Raw genomic sequence first — 14456 nt, 5'->3', positions numbered from 1 at the left:
AAACTTGAACTTTCTCTATTTCTGGGTAAAAAATCCATTCACAAATGAGCTGTGCAATCGGTCCCCCTTTTTGACTCCAGACTCCTCCTTGCCAGAATTATGCTGGTGTGCAACATTTCCTCTATCATCTTCAGCTACGACAGCAGCTCCTACGTCGATGAAGTGTTTTGCGGCCCAGCCAGAACGCGGAGCTACCCTCGCACAGCGTCCAGAAGCAAGAGCTATCTGGATGTCGGTTTTCACAGGGGCTTTCTCCATAGGTGGTGCTGGGTAATCACAAGCGCTGTACAGGTCCTATAGCCCGCGGCGCGCGGACCCCGTGGTCGGCAACGTGGCGCGCTCCAAGCGCCGGGCAAAGCGGGGTCGCACGCCGCCCTCCTCCGCAGGCCGGGCCGCTTGCCGGCGGAGATGACTTGTGCCTCTTGAGAGCAGGGCGTGGCAGGGCAGAGCACAGGAGGGGGCGGGGGAAAAGAGTGGTGTTTGATTTTTGTTTTGATTTGCATCTCCTCACTATTAGAGAGCGCGGGCATCTTTTTGTATCCACGCTTACGTTTCCACTTCTGTGAACCCTCTGCTTATGCCTCATCTCTTCGGTTTGTGGGAGGTCTTGGAACAGGTGCGGAATCAAACCGCCTGTTTACATGGGCTGCACGTGTTTTCTGTTGCAATCGGAAAGACAGCTCTGAAAGCTACAGGTCCTGGCGTTTGTCTTTTGACTCAATACTATATATTTAAAATATACGAATGTAATATTTTTCTATTTAATATGTATAGAAAATAGAAAAATATGAAATAGAAATATTAAATATTAAGTAGAAAAATATTTTAAAAATACTAATATGTTTTATTTTGCCATAGAGGATTTAAAATTTCTATATGGTTGAATCTTTCTGTCTTCTCTTTTCTTGTTGTTGGACGTACCTGTCTTGCTTGGAAGTGTCACCCTCACCTGAAATTATGCAAATAGAGGCTTACATTTTTTTTCCTTTCTTTCTTTCTTTTTTTTTTTTTTTTGGCCATGCGCTATGGCATGTGGGATCTTAGTTTCCCCACCAGGGATTGAGCCGGCGCTCCCTGCATTGGAAGCAGGGAGTCTTAACCACCGGACCACCAGGGAAGTCCCCCGTTTGTTTTCCTACTAGATGTTTCTTCTTTGTTTGCATTTTGGCCCTTTAAAGCATTCTGCGTTTGTTTTCGTATCCGTGTGAGGGAAGGGTTAAGTGCGTTCTCCTTCCTGTGTCTGGTCGGCTGTGACAACATTATTGTGAAGTGAGCCCTCCCCTCTCCCAACCCCAAAGGGACAGAGGCCGCTTTTTCCTCTACCAGGTTCCCATGTACTTGAATTGGTTTCTGGTCCCTCTTGTCCGTTTCCCTGGTTATGTCCTACACAGCACCTGTTTGTCTATAGGCTAGCACAGCTTCATGCAAACCGTAACTCGCTGCAGAAAGTTCTGGCAATCACTGCATATTCATTCTTTATAATTAAACTTCAAAGTAAAAAATAGGAGTTGGGTGGGAGTGACGGTATCTCTGCATGCTTGTCTGGGAAGGACTGGCCTTCAGTTGTGGAAAGACAGCTCATCCAGAAGCTTGGTGTTTCCCTCCGAGCCTCCAGCCTTGTTTTCTGTCCTTTAATGACGTGGATGGCCCTTCCTCTAGACCACGTGCCCCTCTGGTCCAGTCTTCTCTAGGTCAGGGCTTTCGCAACTGGTGTCAGCTGGTCAGTGGTTCCCGGGATGCTGGGATGAGCCACATGGAGGCCCCACAGGACCGGGGTGCCTGCTCCCCCACCAGCTGCCGCCCCCTCGGCCAGTCTGAGGGAAATTGAAGACGGAGGCCACCTCCTCCGAGGTTTCAACGCCTCCTGGGAGGGGCCCATGTCCAGTGACTGGCTGATTTGGGCGTCCAAAGGCCCAGCCCCTGGCCCTGATTTGGGCCACGTCTGGAGGGCCACCGCCGTGGGGCCGGCTAGTTCTCTGTTGCGTCTGTGTCGCCGAGCAACTTCTCCAGGCCCAGTCCTGCTGCGCTTGGTCGCTCACAGGTGTTTTCCCAGGAGGCCCCTCCCCGGTCCCCCACATCCTCCTGCCTACAGACTGGGCGGCTTGGACATCAGACGTTTATTCTCCCGCAGTTCTGCAGGCTGGGAGTCCGAGGTCAAGGCGCGGGCAGGGCTGGTCCTCCTCAGGCCGTGCGGGAGAATTCACTCCGTGTCTTTCTCCTAGGCCTGGGGTTGCTGCTGTCGCTGGCCTTTAGGGCTTGTAGGAGCGTCCCTCTGACCTCGGCCTCTGTCTTCACAGGTCTCTCCCTGTGTGCGTGTCTGGCTCCAAATGTCCCCTTTTAATAAGGACACAGTCATAGTGGATGAGGGCCACCCTGGTGACCTCATTTTAACTTGATCACCTCTGTAAAGGTCCCATCTCTAAGTAAGGTCGCATTCCGAGGCCCCGGGGGGAGGGTTAGGACCCTGACATGTCTTTCTGGGGCTCGATCTCCAACACTTGGCTTGATGATGCACCAGTGTCTGCCTTGCAAGAGAACCCACGGCCGTCTCTGGAGGGGTCTGCCTTGGCCCCACCCCACCCCCCGCGCTGCCCATGGGACAGTGACATGTTAAGTCACGGTGTTAGCTGCTGCTGGGGGAAGCGAGCCTGCTCCAGAGGACCCGCGGGACCTAAGAACATGCCTCGCGCAAGGCAGGGAGCATGTGCGGGGCTGCGCCAGGTGCTGAGCGAGGCGGGGGGAGCAGAGTGTGAAGCTGGGGACGAAGGAGTTTACAGAAAAGGGAGGACGCTCCTGGAAAACAGGATTTAGCTCTGGGCAGGGCCCCTGGGAGGGTGCTAACTAGTTCCTCGAAGGTGTCCGTGCCCAGTCCCTGCATCCTGTGAACGGGCGCCCTTCCATGGAAGGACCTGGAGATGGGGACATGATCCCGGGTTATCCAGGTGGCCCCGTGCCATCACGGAGAAACTTTCCCGGCTGCAGAGCACCAGAGAGACGGCAGTGTGGGAAGGACTTGACCGCCTTTGCTGGCTTTGAGGATGGAGCTGGGAGGCTGTGGACCAAGGACTGTGGGGAGCCTCCAGAACCCCAGAAAGGCAAGGAAAGGGCTTGAGTGGAAATGCTCCCTGAGGCGGCAATGCCCACCAGAGGCCCGTGTTCTAGGGACTCGGCTGCACTGGACCCTCCAGTTACCAGAGCAGCAGGGCCAGGCTGGGAAGGGGGCCCAGCATTGCTGAGAAGTTCAGGGGGGCCTCCGCTGTAGGCCCAGGATGGCAGTGGCAGCTGCTGTCACGGGACCATCTCCCTGATGGCAGTGGGGCTGATGGGGTCCCCAAGTAAGACAGACCAGGTGGCAGCACCCGCTCGCCAGAGGCAAGGTTGGCTCAGGTACGTAACCAGCAGCAAAGTCACAGTGGGAGCCGGGCACCCTGACGGCAGAGAGCAAGGGAGGTGGATGAGCCCCTCAACGTCCCCGGGGGACCGACTATGTCATTCACTCTACACTCCAGACCATCGTAAAGAGTGAATAGGGGACGTTCCTGAGAGCAGCCCCTCCGCACATGAGATGCCATGACCCCCCGCCCGGTTTCCAGACCTGAGCTGGGTTTCAGCGCCAGCAGCCCCAGCTGGAGGATGGGCAGGGGGCAGAGGGGAGGACCGACCGCGCCGAGACTCGCGTTTGATGTGCTGCCCCGCCCTTCCCGGGGGGTCTCAGCCAGTTATTCAGGTAACCTCAGCGGTAAGGGAGGCAGCCCTACATCTCCAGGCACAGGGTCTGAGCTGAGATTAATCTGCAGGGTTGGGGAGACACATTCGTCTTGGCCTTCTTGTTAGAGCAGAGGCCCAGCTAACAAGTGGTGTTTGGGGCTCACAATGAGATCTCAAATGTGTAAAAGGTTGGAAATGGATAAACATTGTTGGGAGAATCTACTCTTTGGTCCCTTGGAGGGAAAGGCAATTCGGAACCTCTGGAAGTGACCCCCACCCCGCAAGACAATCTCAGATCCCGGGAGGAACAGCAGAGATGAGAACCACCCTTGAAGACCTGAAGGATGCGGGCTGGGGTCCCCAGCTTCCCCATGGAAATCCCCCTGAATAAGCCGATGGGTTCTGGAGGATGACAGCGAACTTCCACCAATGAAACCACGTGGAAATGTGAACCACAGCCCCATCTGGATGTGGCGTCTCTGGCAGAGTAGAGTAAGGTGCCCCCCGGTACGGGGCATCCGGCCGCTGATCTGGTGAATATATTCCTTTCCATCCCCACCAGAGACGGTTTGCAGTCACGTGGGAGGAAGAGCAGTGTTCATTACAGTCCCGCCCAGGGCTGCGTGAACTCTCCTGGCTTCTGTCATCACGTAGCTGAAGGGCCTGAACCATCTGGACAAACGGCACATTCTCGCGAGGTCTCTGTGTGGGAAGGAGCAGGCAGTGGCACACGTGTGCTGGAGGCCTCGGGAGGACGCCCGAGCTGTGCAGGACTCAGGGGCCCGCCCCAGCCGTGTCCTTCTAGGGTTTCAGTGGCCTCCTGCATGCTGGAGCATCCCCTGTGAAGCAAAGGACAGAGCACCGCCTCCGGCACCCGCCACCACTGAGGAGGAGGGACAGTGCTCAGAGGCCTCTTTGGGTCTGAAGCTCACACATCCCACACTTGGGGCCCTGCACTGACTCAGTTACTGAGTCACGTGGAAGACCACCACCTTTGATTGGGTCCTGGAGCAGGAAAGACCCTGTAGAAATTCTAAGCTGGACACAAGTGGCCCCTGTGCTTGGGCCGTACAAATGGGCAGGTCTCATGCCTATAGTATTAGCGGTATTTATGGGGGGAAAGGATGCTATGTGGTTTATAAGCCCCCGTAAGTTCATCAATGTAGACGCTAAGGTTCTGGAGCAAGGGCCCGCCATCCACACGGGAGAATTGAATACCATTTATGCAACAGCTCCTGACTTGCCACTGGCCCTGGTGGAGACAGAGGGCCTAACCGTGGGGCGTCAGCTGACCACACAGCCAGGACTGACTAGCGTGAGCTGGATCCTGTCTGACCCACTACATCACAAGGTCACGCCCGCCCAGCGGCAGTCCACCGGAACGTGGAAACTGGTATATTTCAATCAGCAGCATCACGGTGAAAGTCACAGGTGAGATGCACCGGCGGACTCTGTTCCCAACTACCTGGGAACTCACAAGAGGGAGGTTTGTGGGACAAACTATAGCTCCACCTCTGAGTCTGGCCCTGAAGGAGAGGTGAGGGGAAACCTTCAGGTGAGCAGAGCTTTAGAGAAGCTCGGGATCTATACACAGCACGTAGGGCTGGGCTGCTCAAGGTGTCGACTGCGGTGAATGCTGTGGTCAGGGGCTCACACCCACTTCAGGACAGATGGACCTGCTAATGGACCACAACTGTGACTCTCTCTAGAAATCGCTCTCTGCCATGGGAAGCTGCCTCACCCAGGACAATTCATCCCTGCCAGGGCCGCATCCCTTGACTTGGTCTCCATGGCTCAGCTTGGGACACGTCTGCCAGCGCTCAGAGCTTCCTGTGGGATTGGCCGAGGCCTCCGTTACGGCTGCATCACAGGCCGACGTCCCCCTTCGCCCAGTTCTCTCCCTTGTTTCTTCACGCCATGTGTTGCTGCATGTAGATTTCGGAGTCTCAGAGTCTGTTTCCCAGGGAACTGACCTCAGATACTAGTTTAGAGAACAGCTACTGAATTTTGTATGTTTATCTTGGGTCCAATTATCTTACAAAATTCTCTTGTAAATTCTAGTAATTTTTAAAAGAGTATCTTGAGTGTTCTGGGTATATAATCATATTATCCTCCAATAAATATAATTTTGTCTCTTTGTTTCCATAGATATACTGCTTATTTTATTCTCTTGACTTGTTTCCTTAGGTAGAATTGCCAAACAAATCGTCACAATAGTTGTGACAATGAGAATTCCCATCTTGTTTCTGATTTGAGTGGGTGCAGAGTTTCAATGTTTGTAGGCAGTTTTAAAAAATCATATTCAGGTACATTTCTTCTTGTTTTACAAAGACTTAAAAAAAATGGATATTTAATTGTGTGAATGACTTTTAGGTATCTCTTGACAAAAACTTTGTGGTTTTCTCCTTTATTTGTTGGTGTAATAAACTATTGATAAATTTCCTAAAGCTAAGCTGTTCTTACATTTTAAATAAATTCTGCTTGTTCGTATTTTCTTGTTTTCTTAATACATTGGGTTGTATTCAATACACCAATATTTTCTTTGAAAAATTTTACATCAATATTTGTAAATGAAATTCCTTGTTACTTTCTTTCCTTCACTATTCTAACAGGATTTTAGCATTGGTGTAATGCTGACTTTTACAACATGAATTTTGGAGTTTTCCAGATTTTCTATAGATTGAAATTATTTTAAGGACAAGGGACTTCCATGACTTTTGAAGGGTAAGTAGAACTCACCTCTAAAACTGCTGGTGTCTTTTAAAACGGTAGATATTTAGGGGGGCGGAGTCAGGATGGCTGTGTGGGCAGACGCAGAGTTAGCGTCTCCCCACCGCTAGGGCACCTGCCGGCAGCTGCTGGGGGACTCTGACCCCCAAGGAGACGGGAGGAACCCCAGAGTGAACCGGTAGGACGGACGTAGGCGGACCGAGGCGGGAGCAGAAGTGGAGGCCAGACAGGCTCGGCGCCCCTGAGGCGGGGGAGATCAGGAGAGGCAGGCGGGAGGGGCCATCCAGGAGGAGGGGGAGAGGAGAGGAGGGCGATTGCCCCGCCCACTCGGGCCCAGGAAGCCTGCTGGGCTCCCAGGCGAGGTCCCTGCCCTCTGAGACCAGGGGTCGGGGGCACACTGGGGCCCCTTCTGTTCCTTGAGCCTAAGCCCCACTTCCCATAGCCCCTAGGGCCTTTTCCAGCCCTGTGGGTCCTGAGCATTGGCCCCGCCCACCACTCAAACCTCACCCCTGCTTAGGCCCCGCCCTCCACAGCCAAGGCCTTCCCCCCCAGCTCTATTTTTTTTTTGGTCTTTTCCCTCCTCCTCTTGTTTACTATTGTGGTACTGATGTACCTTCCAGTTGTTGATTCATCTATATTTTTCTTTTTACATTCTTTCTAACACATCTGTTACTTTCCTAGTCTAATTTTACTTTGTTATTGTTCTCTCTCTCTATTTTTCTTTGCCACTCCACACGGCTTGCGGGATCTTGATTCGGGAGCCTGGGGTCAGGCGGAAGCTCCTGTGGTGGGAGCTCCAAGTCCGAACCACCGGACTAACAGAGAACCTCTGACCCCAGGGAATATTCATCAGAGTGAGGTCTCACGGAGTTCCTCATCTCAGCACCAAGACCCAGCTCTACCCAACAGCCCACAAACTCCAGTGTTGGAAGCCTCAGGCCAAACAAACAGTAAAACAGGAACAGAATCCCACTAAAAAAAAAAAAAAAATGAGAGGGCAAAAAATATGTCACAGATGAAGGAGCAAGGTAGCAACCTACAAGACCAAATAAATGAAGAGGAAATAGGCAGTCTACCTGAAAAAGAATTCAGAGTAGTGACAGTAAAGATGATCCAGAATCTCAGAAATAGAATGGAAGCACGGATTGAGAAAATACAAAATAACAAAGATCTAGAAGAACTAAAGAACAAGCAGAGATGAGCAACACAATAACTGAAATGAAAAATACACTAGAAGGAATCAATAATAGAATAATGGAGGCAGAAGAACGAATAAGTGAGCTGGAAGACAAAATGGTGGAAAGAACTGCCAAGGAGCAGAATAAAGAAAAAAGAATGAAAAGAATCGAAGACAATCTTAGAGACCTCTGGGAAAACACTAAACACACCAACATTCGAATTATAGGGGTCCCAGAAGGAGAAGAGAAAAAGAAAGGGTCTGAGAAAATATTTGAAGAGATTATAGTTGAAAACTTCCCTAACATGGGGAAGGAAATAGTCATCCAAGTCCAGGAAGCACAGAGAATCCCATACAGGATAAACCCTAGGAAAAACACACCAAGACACATATTAATCAAACTAACAAAAATTAAATTCAAAGAAAAAATATTAAAAGCAGTAAGGGAAAAACAAAAAATAATGTACAAATGAATCCCCATAAGGTTATCAGCTGATTTTTCAGTGGAAACTCTGCAGGCCAGAAGGGAGTGGCAGGATATACTTAAAGTGATGAAAGAGAAAAACCTACAACCAAGATTACTCTACCCAGCAAGGATCTCATTCAGATTCGATGGAGAAATCAAAAGTTTTACAGACAAGCAAAAGCTAAGAGAATTCAGCACCACCAAACCAGCTTTACAACAAATGCTAAAGGAACTTCTCTAAGCGGGTGAAGAAAAAGGCCCACAAAGACAAACCCAAAACAATTAAGAAAATGGTAATAGGAACATATATATCGATAATAACCTTGAATGTAAATGGATTAAATGCCTCAACCAAAACACACAGACTGGCTGAATGGATACAGAAACCAGACCCATATATATGCTGTCTACAAGAGACCCACTTCAGACCTAGGGAAACTTACAGACTGAAAGTGAAAGGATGGAAAAGGATATTTCGTGCAAATCGAAATCAAAAGAAAGCTGGAGTAGCGATACTCGTATCAGATAAAATAGACTTTAAAATAAAGACTGTTACAAGAGCTAAGGAGGGACACTACATAATGATCAAAGGATCAATCCAAGAAAAAGATATAAAATTGTAAATGTTTATGCACCCAATAGAGGAGCACCTCAATATATAAGGCAAATGCTAACAACCATGAAAGGAGAAACTGACAGTAACACAATAATAGTAGGGGACTTTAACACCCCACTTACACCAATGGACAGATCATCCAAACAGAAAATAAGGAAACACAAGCTTTAAGTGACACAATAGACCAGATAGATCTAATGGACATTTATAGAACATTCCACCCAAAAGTGGCAGAATACACTTTCTTCTCAAGTGCACATGGAACATTCTCCAGGATAGACCACATCCTGGGTCACAAATCAAGCCTCAGAAAATTGAAATCATATCAAGCATCTTTTCTGATCACAAAGCTATGAGATTGGAAATCAATTACAGGAAAAAAAACTGTAAAAAGCACAAATATATGGAGGCTAAACAGTGCACTTCTAAATAACCAAGAGGTCATTGAAGAAATCAAAGAAGAAATAAAAACATACATAGAAACAAATGACAATGAAAACACGACGACCCAAAACCTATGGGACACAGCAAAAGCAGTTCTAAGAGGGAAGTTTACAGCAGTTCATCTCACCTCAAGAAACAAGGAAAAACTCAAATAAACAATCTAACCGTACACTTAAAACAACCAGAGAAAGAAGAACAAAGAAAACCCAAAATCAGTAGAAGGAAAGAAATCATAAAGATCAGAGCAGAAATAAATGAAATAGAAAACAATAGCAAAGATCAATAAAACTAAAAGCTGGTTCTTTGAGAAGATAAACAAAGTTGATAAACCATTAGCCAGACTCATCAAGAAAAAGACAGGGTTTCCGTGGTGGTGCAGTGGTTGAGGGTCCGCCTGCCGATGCAGGGGACACGGGTTCGTGCCCTGGTCCGGGAAGATCCCACATGCCGCGGAGTGGCTAGGCCCATGAGCCATGGCCGCTGAGCCTGCGCGTCTGGAGCCTGTGCTCTGCAATGGGAGAGCCCACAACAGCGAGAGGCCCACATACCGCAAAAAAAAAAAAAAATAAATAAAATAAAAGCTGGTTCTTTGAGAAGATAAACAAAATTGATAAACCCTTAGCCAGACTCATCAAGAAAAAAAGGGAAAGGATGCAAATCAATAAAATTAGACATGAAAAAGGAGAAATCACAACTGACACTGCAGAAATACAAAGGATAATAAGAGACTACTACAAACAACTATATGCCAATAAAATGGACAACCACGAAGAAATGGACAAATTCTTGGAAAGCTACAATTTTCCAAGACTGAACCAGGAAGAATTAGAAAATATAAACAGACTTATCACAAGTGATGAAATTGAAACCGTAATCAAAAATCTTCCAACAAACAAAAGTCAAGGACCAGATGGCTTCACAGGTGAATTCCATCAAACATTTAGAGAAGGGCTAACACTGATATTTCTCAAACTCTTCCAAAAAATTGTAGAGGGAGAAACACTCTGGAATTCATTCTACGAAGCCACCATCACCCTGATACCAAAACCAGAAAAAGATATCACAAAAAAAGAAAATTATAGACCAATATCACTGATTAACATAGATGCAAAAATCTTGAACAAAATACTAGCAAACAGAATCCAATAGCACTTAAAAGGATCATACGCCATGATCAAGTGGGATTTATCCCAGGGATGCAAGGATCCTTCAATATACGCAAATCAATCAATGTGATACACCATATTAAGAAATTGAAGAATAAAAACCATATGATCATCTCAATCGATGCACAAAAAGCTTTTGACAAAATTCAACACCCATTTATGATAAAAACTCTCCAGAAAGTGGGCATAGAGGGAACCTACCTCAACATAATAAAGGCCATATATGACAAACCCACAGCAAACATCATTCTCAACGGTGAAAAACTGAAAGCATTTCCTCTAAGATCAGGAACAAGACAAGGATGTCCACTCTTATCACTATTATTCAACATAGTTTTGGAAGTCCTAGCCATGGCAATCAGAGAAGTAAAAGAAATACAAATTGGAAAAGAAGTAAAACTGTCACTATTTGCAGATGACATGATACTATACATAGAAAATGCCACCAGAAAACTACTAGAGCTAATCAATGAATTTGGTAAGGTTGCAGGATACAAAATTAATGCACAGAAATCTCTGGCATTCCTATACACCAACAATTAAAAATCAGAAAGAGAAATTAAGGAAATACTCCCATTTACCATCACAACAAAAAGAATAAAATACCTAGGAATAAAGCTGCCTAAGGAGGCAAAAGACCTGTACTCAGAAAACTATAAGACACTGATGAAAGAAATCAAAGATGACATAAACAGATGGAGAGATATACCATGATCTTGGATTGGAAGGATCAATATTGTGAAAATGATTATACTACCCAAAGCAATCTACAGATTCAATGCAATCCCTATCAAACTACCAATGGCATTCTTCACAGAATTAGAACAAAAAATCTTACAATTCGTATGGAAACATGGAAGACCCCAAATAGCCAAAGCAATCTTGAGAAAGAAGAACAGAGTTGGAGGAATCAGGTCCCCCAACTTCAAACTATACCACAAAGCTACAGTAATCAAGACAGTATGGTACTGGCACAGAAACAGAAATATAGGTAAATGGTACAGGATAGAAAGCCCAGAGATAAACCCATGCACATTTGGGCACCTAATTTATGACAAAGGAGGCAAGAACATACAATGGAGAAAAGACAGCCTCTTCAATAAATGGTGCTGGAAAAACTGGACAGCTACATGTAAAAGAATGAAATTAGAACACTGCCTAACACCATACAGAAAAATAAACTCCAAATGGATTAAAGATTTAAATGTAAGACCAGACAGTATAAAACTTTTAGAGGAAAACATAGGAAAAACACTCTTTGACATAAACCACAGCAAGATCTTTTCTGACCTACCTTCTAGAGTAACAGAAATAAAAACAAAAATAAACAAATGGGACTTAAATAAACTTAAAAGTTTTTGCACAGCAGAGGAAACCATAAACAAGACAAAAAGGCAACTCTAAGAATGGGAGAAAATATTTGCAAATGAGACAACAGACAGATTAATCTCCAAAATATACAAACAGCTCATGGAGCTCAATATCAGAAAAACAAACAATCCAATTAAAAAATGGATGGAAGACCTAAATAGACATTTCACCAAGGAAGACATACAGATGGCCAAGAGGCACATGAAAAGATGCTCAACATCACTAATTATTAGAGAACTACAATGAGGTATCACCTCACGCCAGTCAGAATGGCCATTATCAAAAAAGCTAGAAACAATAAATGCTGGAAATGGTGTAGTGAAAAGGGAACCCTCCAGCACTGTTGGTGGGAATGTAAATTGGTACAACCACTATGGAAAATAGTATGAATGTTCCTTAAAAAACTAAAAATAGAATTACCATACGACCCAGCAATCCCACTACTGGGCATATACTCTGAGAAAACCATAATTCAAAAAGAGACATGCACCACAATGTTCATTGCAGCTCTATTTACAATAGCCAGGACATGGACCCAACCTAAATGTCCATCGACAGATGAATGGTAAAGAAGATGTGGCTGCCACGGAGCGGCTGCGCCCGTGAGCCATGGCCACTGAGCCTGTGCGTCCGGAGCCTGTGCTCCGCAACAGGAGAGGCCACGGCAGTGAGAGGCCCGCGTACCGCAAAGAAAAAAAAAAAAAGAAGATGCGGCACATGTATACAATGGAATATTACTCAGTCATAATAAGAAACAAAATTGAGTTATTTGTAGTGAGGTGGTTGGACATAGAGTCCGTCATACAGAGTGAAGTAAGTCAGAAAGAGAAAAACAAATACCATATGCTAACACATATATGGAATCTAAAAAAAAAAAAAAAAATACTGATGAACCTAGTTGCAGGGCAGGACTAAAGATGTAGACATAGAGAATGGACATGAGGACATGGGGTGGGAGGGTGAAGCTGGGGCGAAGTGAGAGTAGCATTGACATATATACGCTACCGAATGTAAAATAGTTGGCTGGTGGGAAGCAGCCGCATAGCACAGGGAGATGGGCTCGGTGCTCTGCGATGACCTAGACGGGTGGGATAGGGAGGATGGGAGGGAGGCTCAAGAGGGAGGGGATATGGGGACGTGTGTGCACATGGCTGATTCGCTCTGGTGTACAACAGAAACGAACACAGTGTTGTGAAGCAATTATACGCCCATAAAGATCTCTTAAAAATGGTAGATATTTAATAATCTTTCCAGTTTATTCTGTAGTTCTCCCTTTGGGCCACTTGCCTCTCAATTGTCATGGTCTCTTTTGTTTTGGCCTAACCCTTAAAGTGTAAGACCCCCAGATGTGTTCAAATTAGTCCACTGGATAATGATTGGATGGGATTTCAACTCTTGTCCAAGTTGGGGGGGGGGGCGGCACCGAATTTCCTGAGCAGGCTCCCTTTGGTCGAATCGGGGAACTCAACGGTAGCAGAAACCCCATGTGTATTCTCCAAGGGAAGGGTTGCTGTCTCAGACCCACGACTGGTCTTCGACGTGTGCTTTAAAGTGACTGCAAAGTGGATGTGCAATGCACAGAAGACAAATTACACATGGTACCAGCACAGGAAAAGATGCTCACCCTCACGATGACAAGGGAAACCCAAGGTCACACATCAACGAAGACTGATAGAATTTAAATGCAACCGATTTTCTCAGTTTTGGAGAGGGTGTCTGCAGCATGGATGAGAAGGTAAGTTGGTGCAACATTTTAAGAGACCAGTTTGGTAATTTCTGTCAACTCTTAAAGGTGCACACCCCATGACCCAGCAGTTCCTCTCCTAAGAACTTCTCTCTCAGGAAGTACCTGTACAAGTGCACAATCGTGTGTACAAGGAAGCTCACTCAACAGTATTTGAACCAGCAACAATGGAAGACATTAACCAGCGACCCAGAGAGGGACAGTTATGCAAATTGTGGAGTCTTCACGATTATGGACTTTTACACAGTTATTAAGAAGAACGAAGTAGATCTCTGTGTGGGCAGGGAATAAGGTCCAAGGCATACTGCCGAATGAAGGCATCAACCTGCAGAATGGTGTGTACAGTATGGAGCACTCGCGTAACCTGTGTGTGTTTATGTGCTTAGCAAAATGTCTAGAGAAGTAGAAGTCAGACTGTGAGGAGTGGTCACCCCAGTCACGTGGCCGGATCGGGGTGGGGAGGGCAAGAAGGAGACGTTGTCCTTTTATTTCATACATAACATCTATGTGGCTTGACTCTTAAAATGGGCATATATTACTTTGGCAATAAAACAAAAAGGTTTTTTCAGCGCTTGCAACAAAAAAGCCGACGTAATTTTAAACCGGTTGGCAGTGTCTCTTGGAAGGAGGCTTCCTCACTCTGGGAGTTGGACTAAATGTGACTTAGTCTCAGGGGAGCTAGAAAAGGCATTACTTCCATTAATTAATGCAGCAGCAGATTCCATCTCGGGAAAAAGGCTGTCTGAGTGAGGTGCCCGGGGCATCCATTATTTATCTACAAATACCAACTCAGGGCTCTGCTTGTGCCAGGCAGTGAGAGATATCCCTTCTGAGGGTGCTGTGCCGGCGAAGCACAGACAGCTAACAGAGCCACTCTGTCCTCTCGGCACCCATCTCTCCGTGGACGACCCCTGTGCCACTTCCTCGACCCCAGATCCTCCCCTCTCCGGCCCATTTCCCGTGTACTTGGTGCACTCCAGGACCCCCGAAAAAGAGTCATTCCAGTCCGGACTGAAAACCTCACTCCCACCCCT

The sequence above is a fragment of the Phocoena sinus genome, chromosome 2 (assembly GCF_008692025.1).
Source record: "Phocoena sinus isolate mPhoSin1 chromosome 2, mPhoSin1.pri, whole genome shotgun sequence".
NCBI classification, from domain to species: Eukaryota; Metazoa; Chordata; class Mammalia; order Artiodactyla; family Phocoenidae; genus Phocoena; species Phocoena sinus.
Note: the sequence above shows the minus strand (reverse complement) of the source record.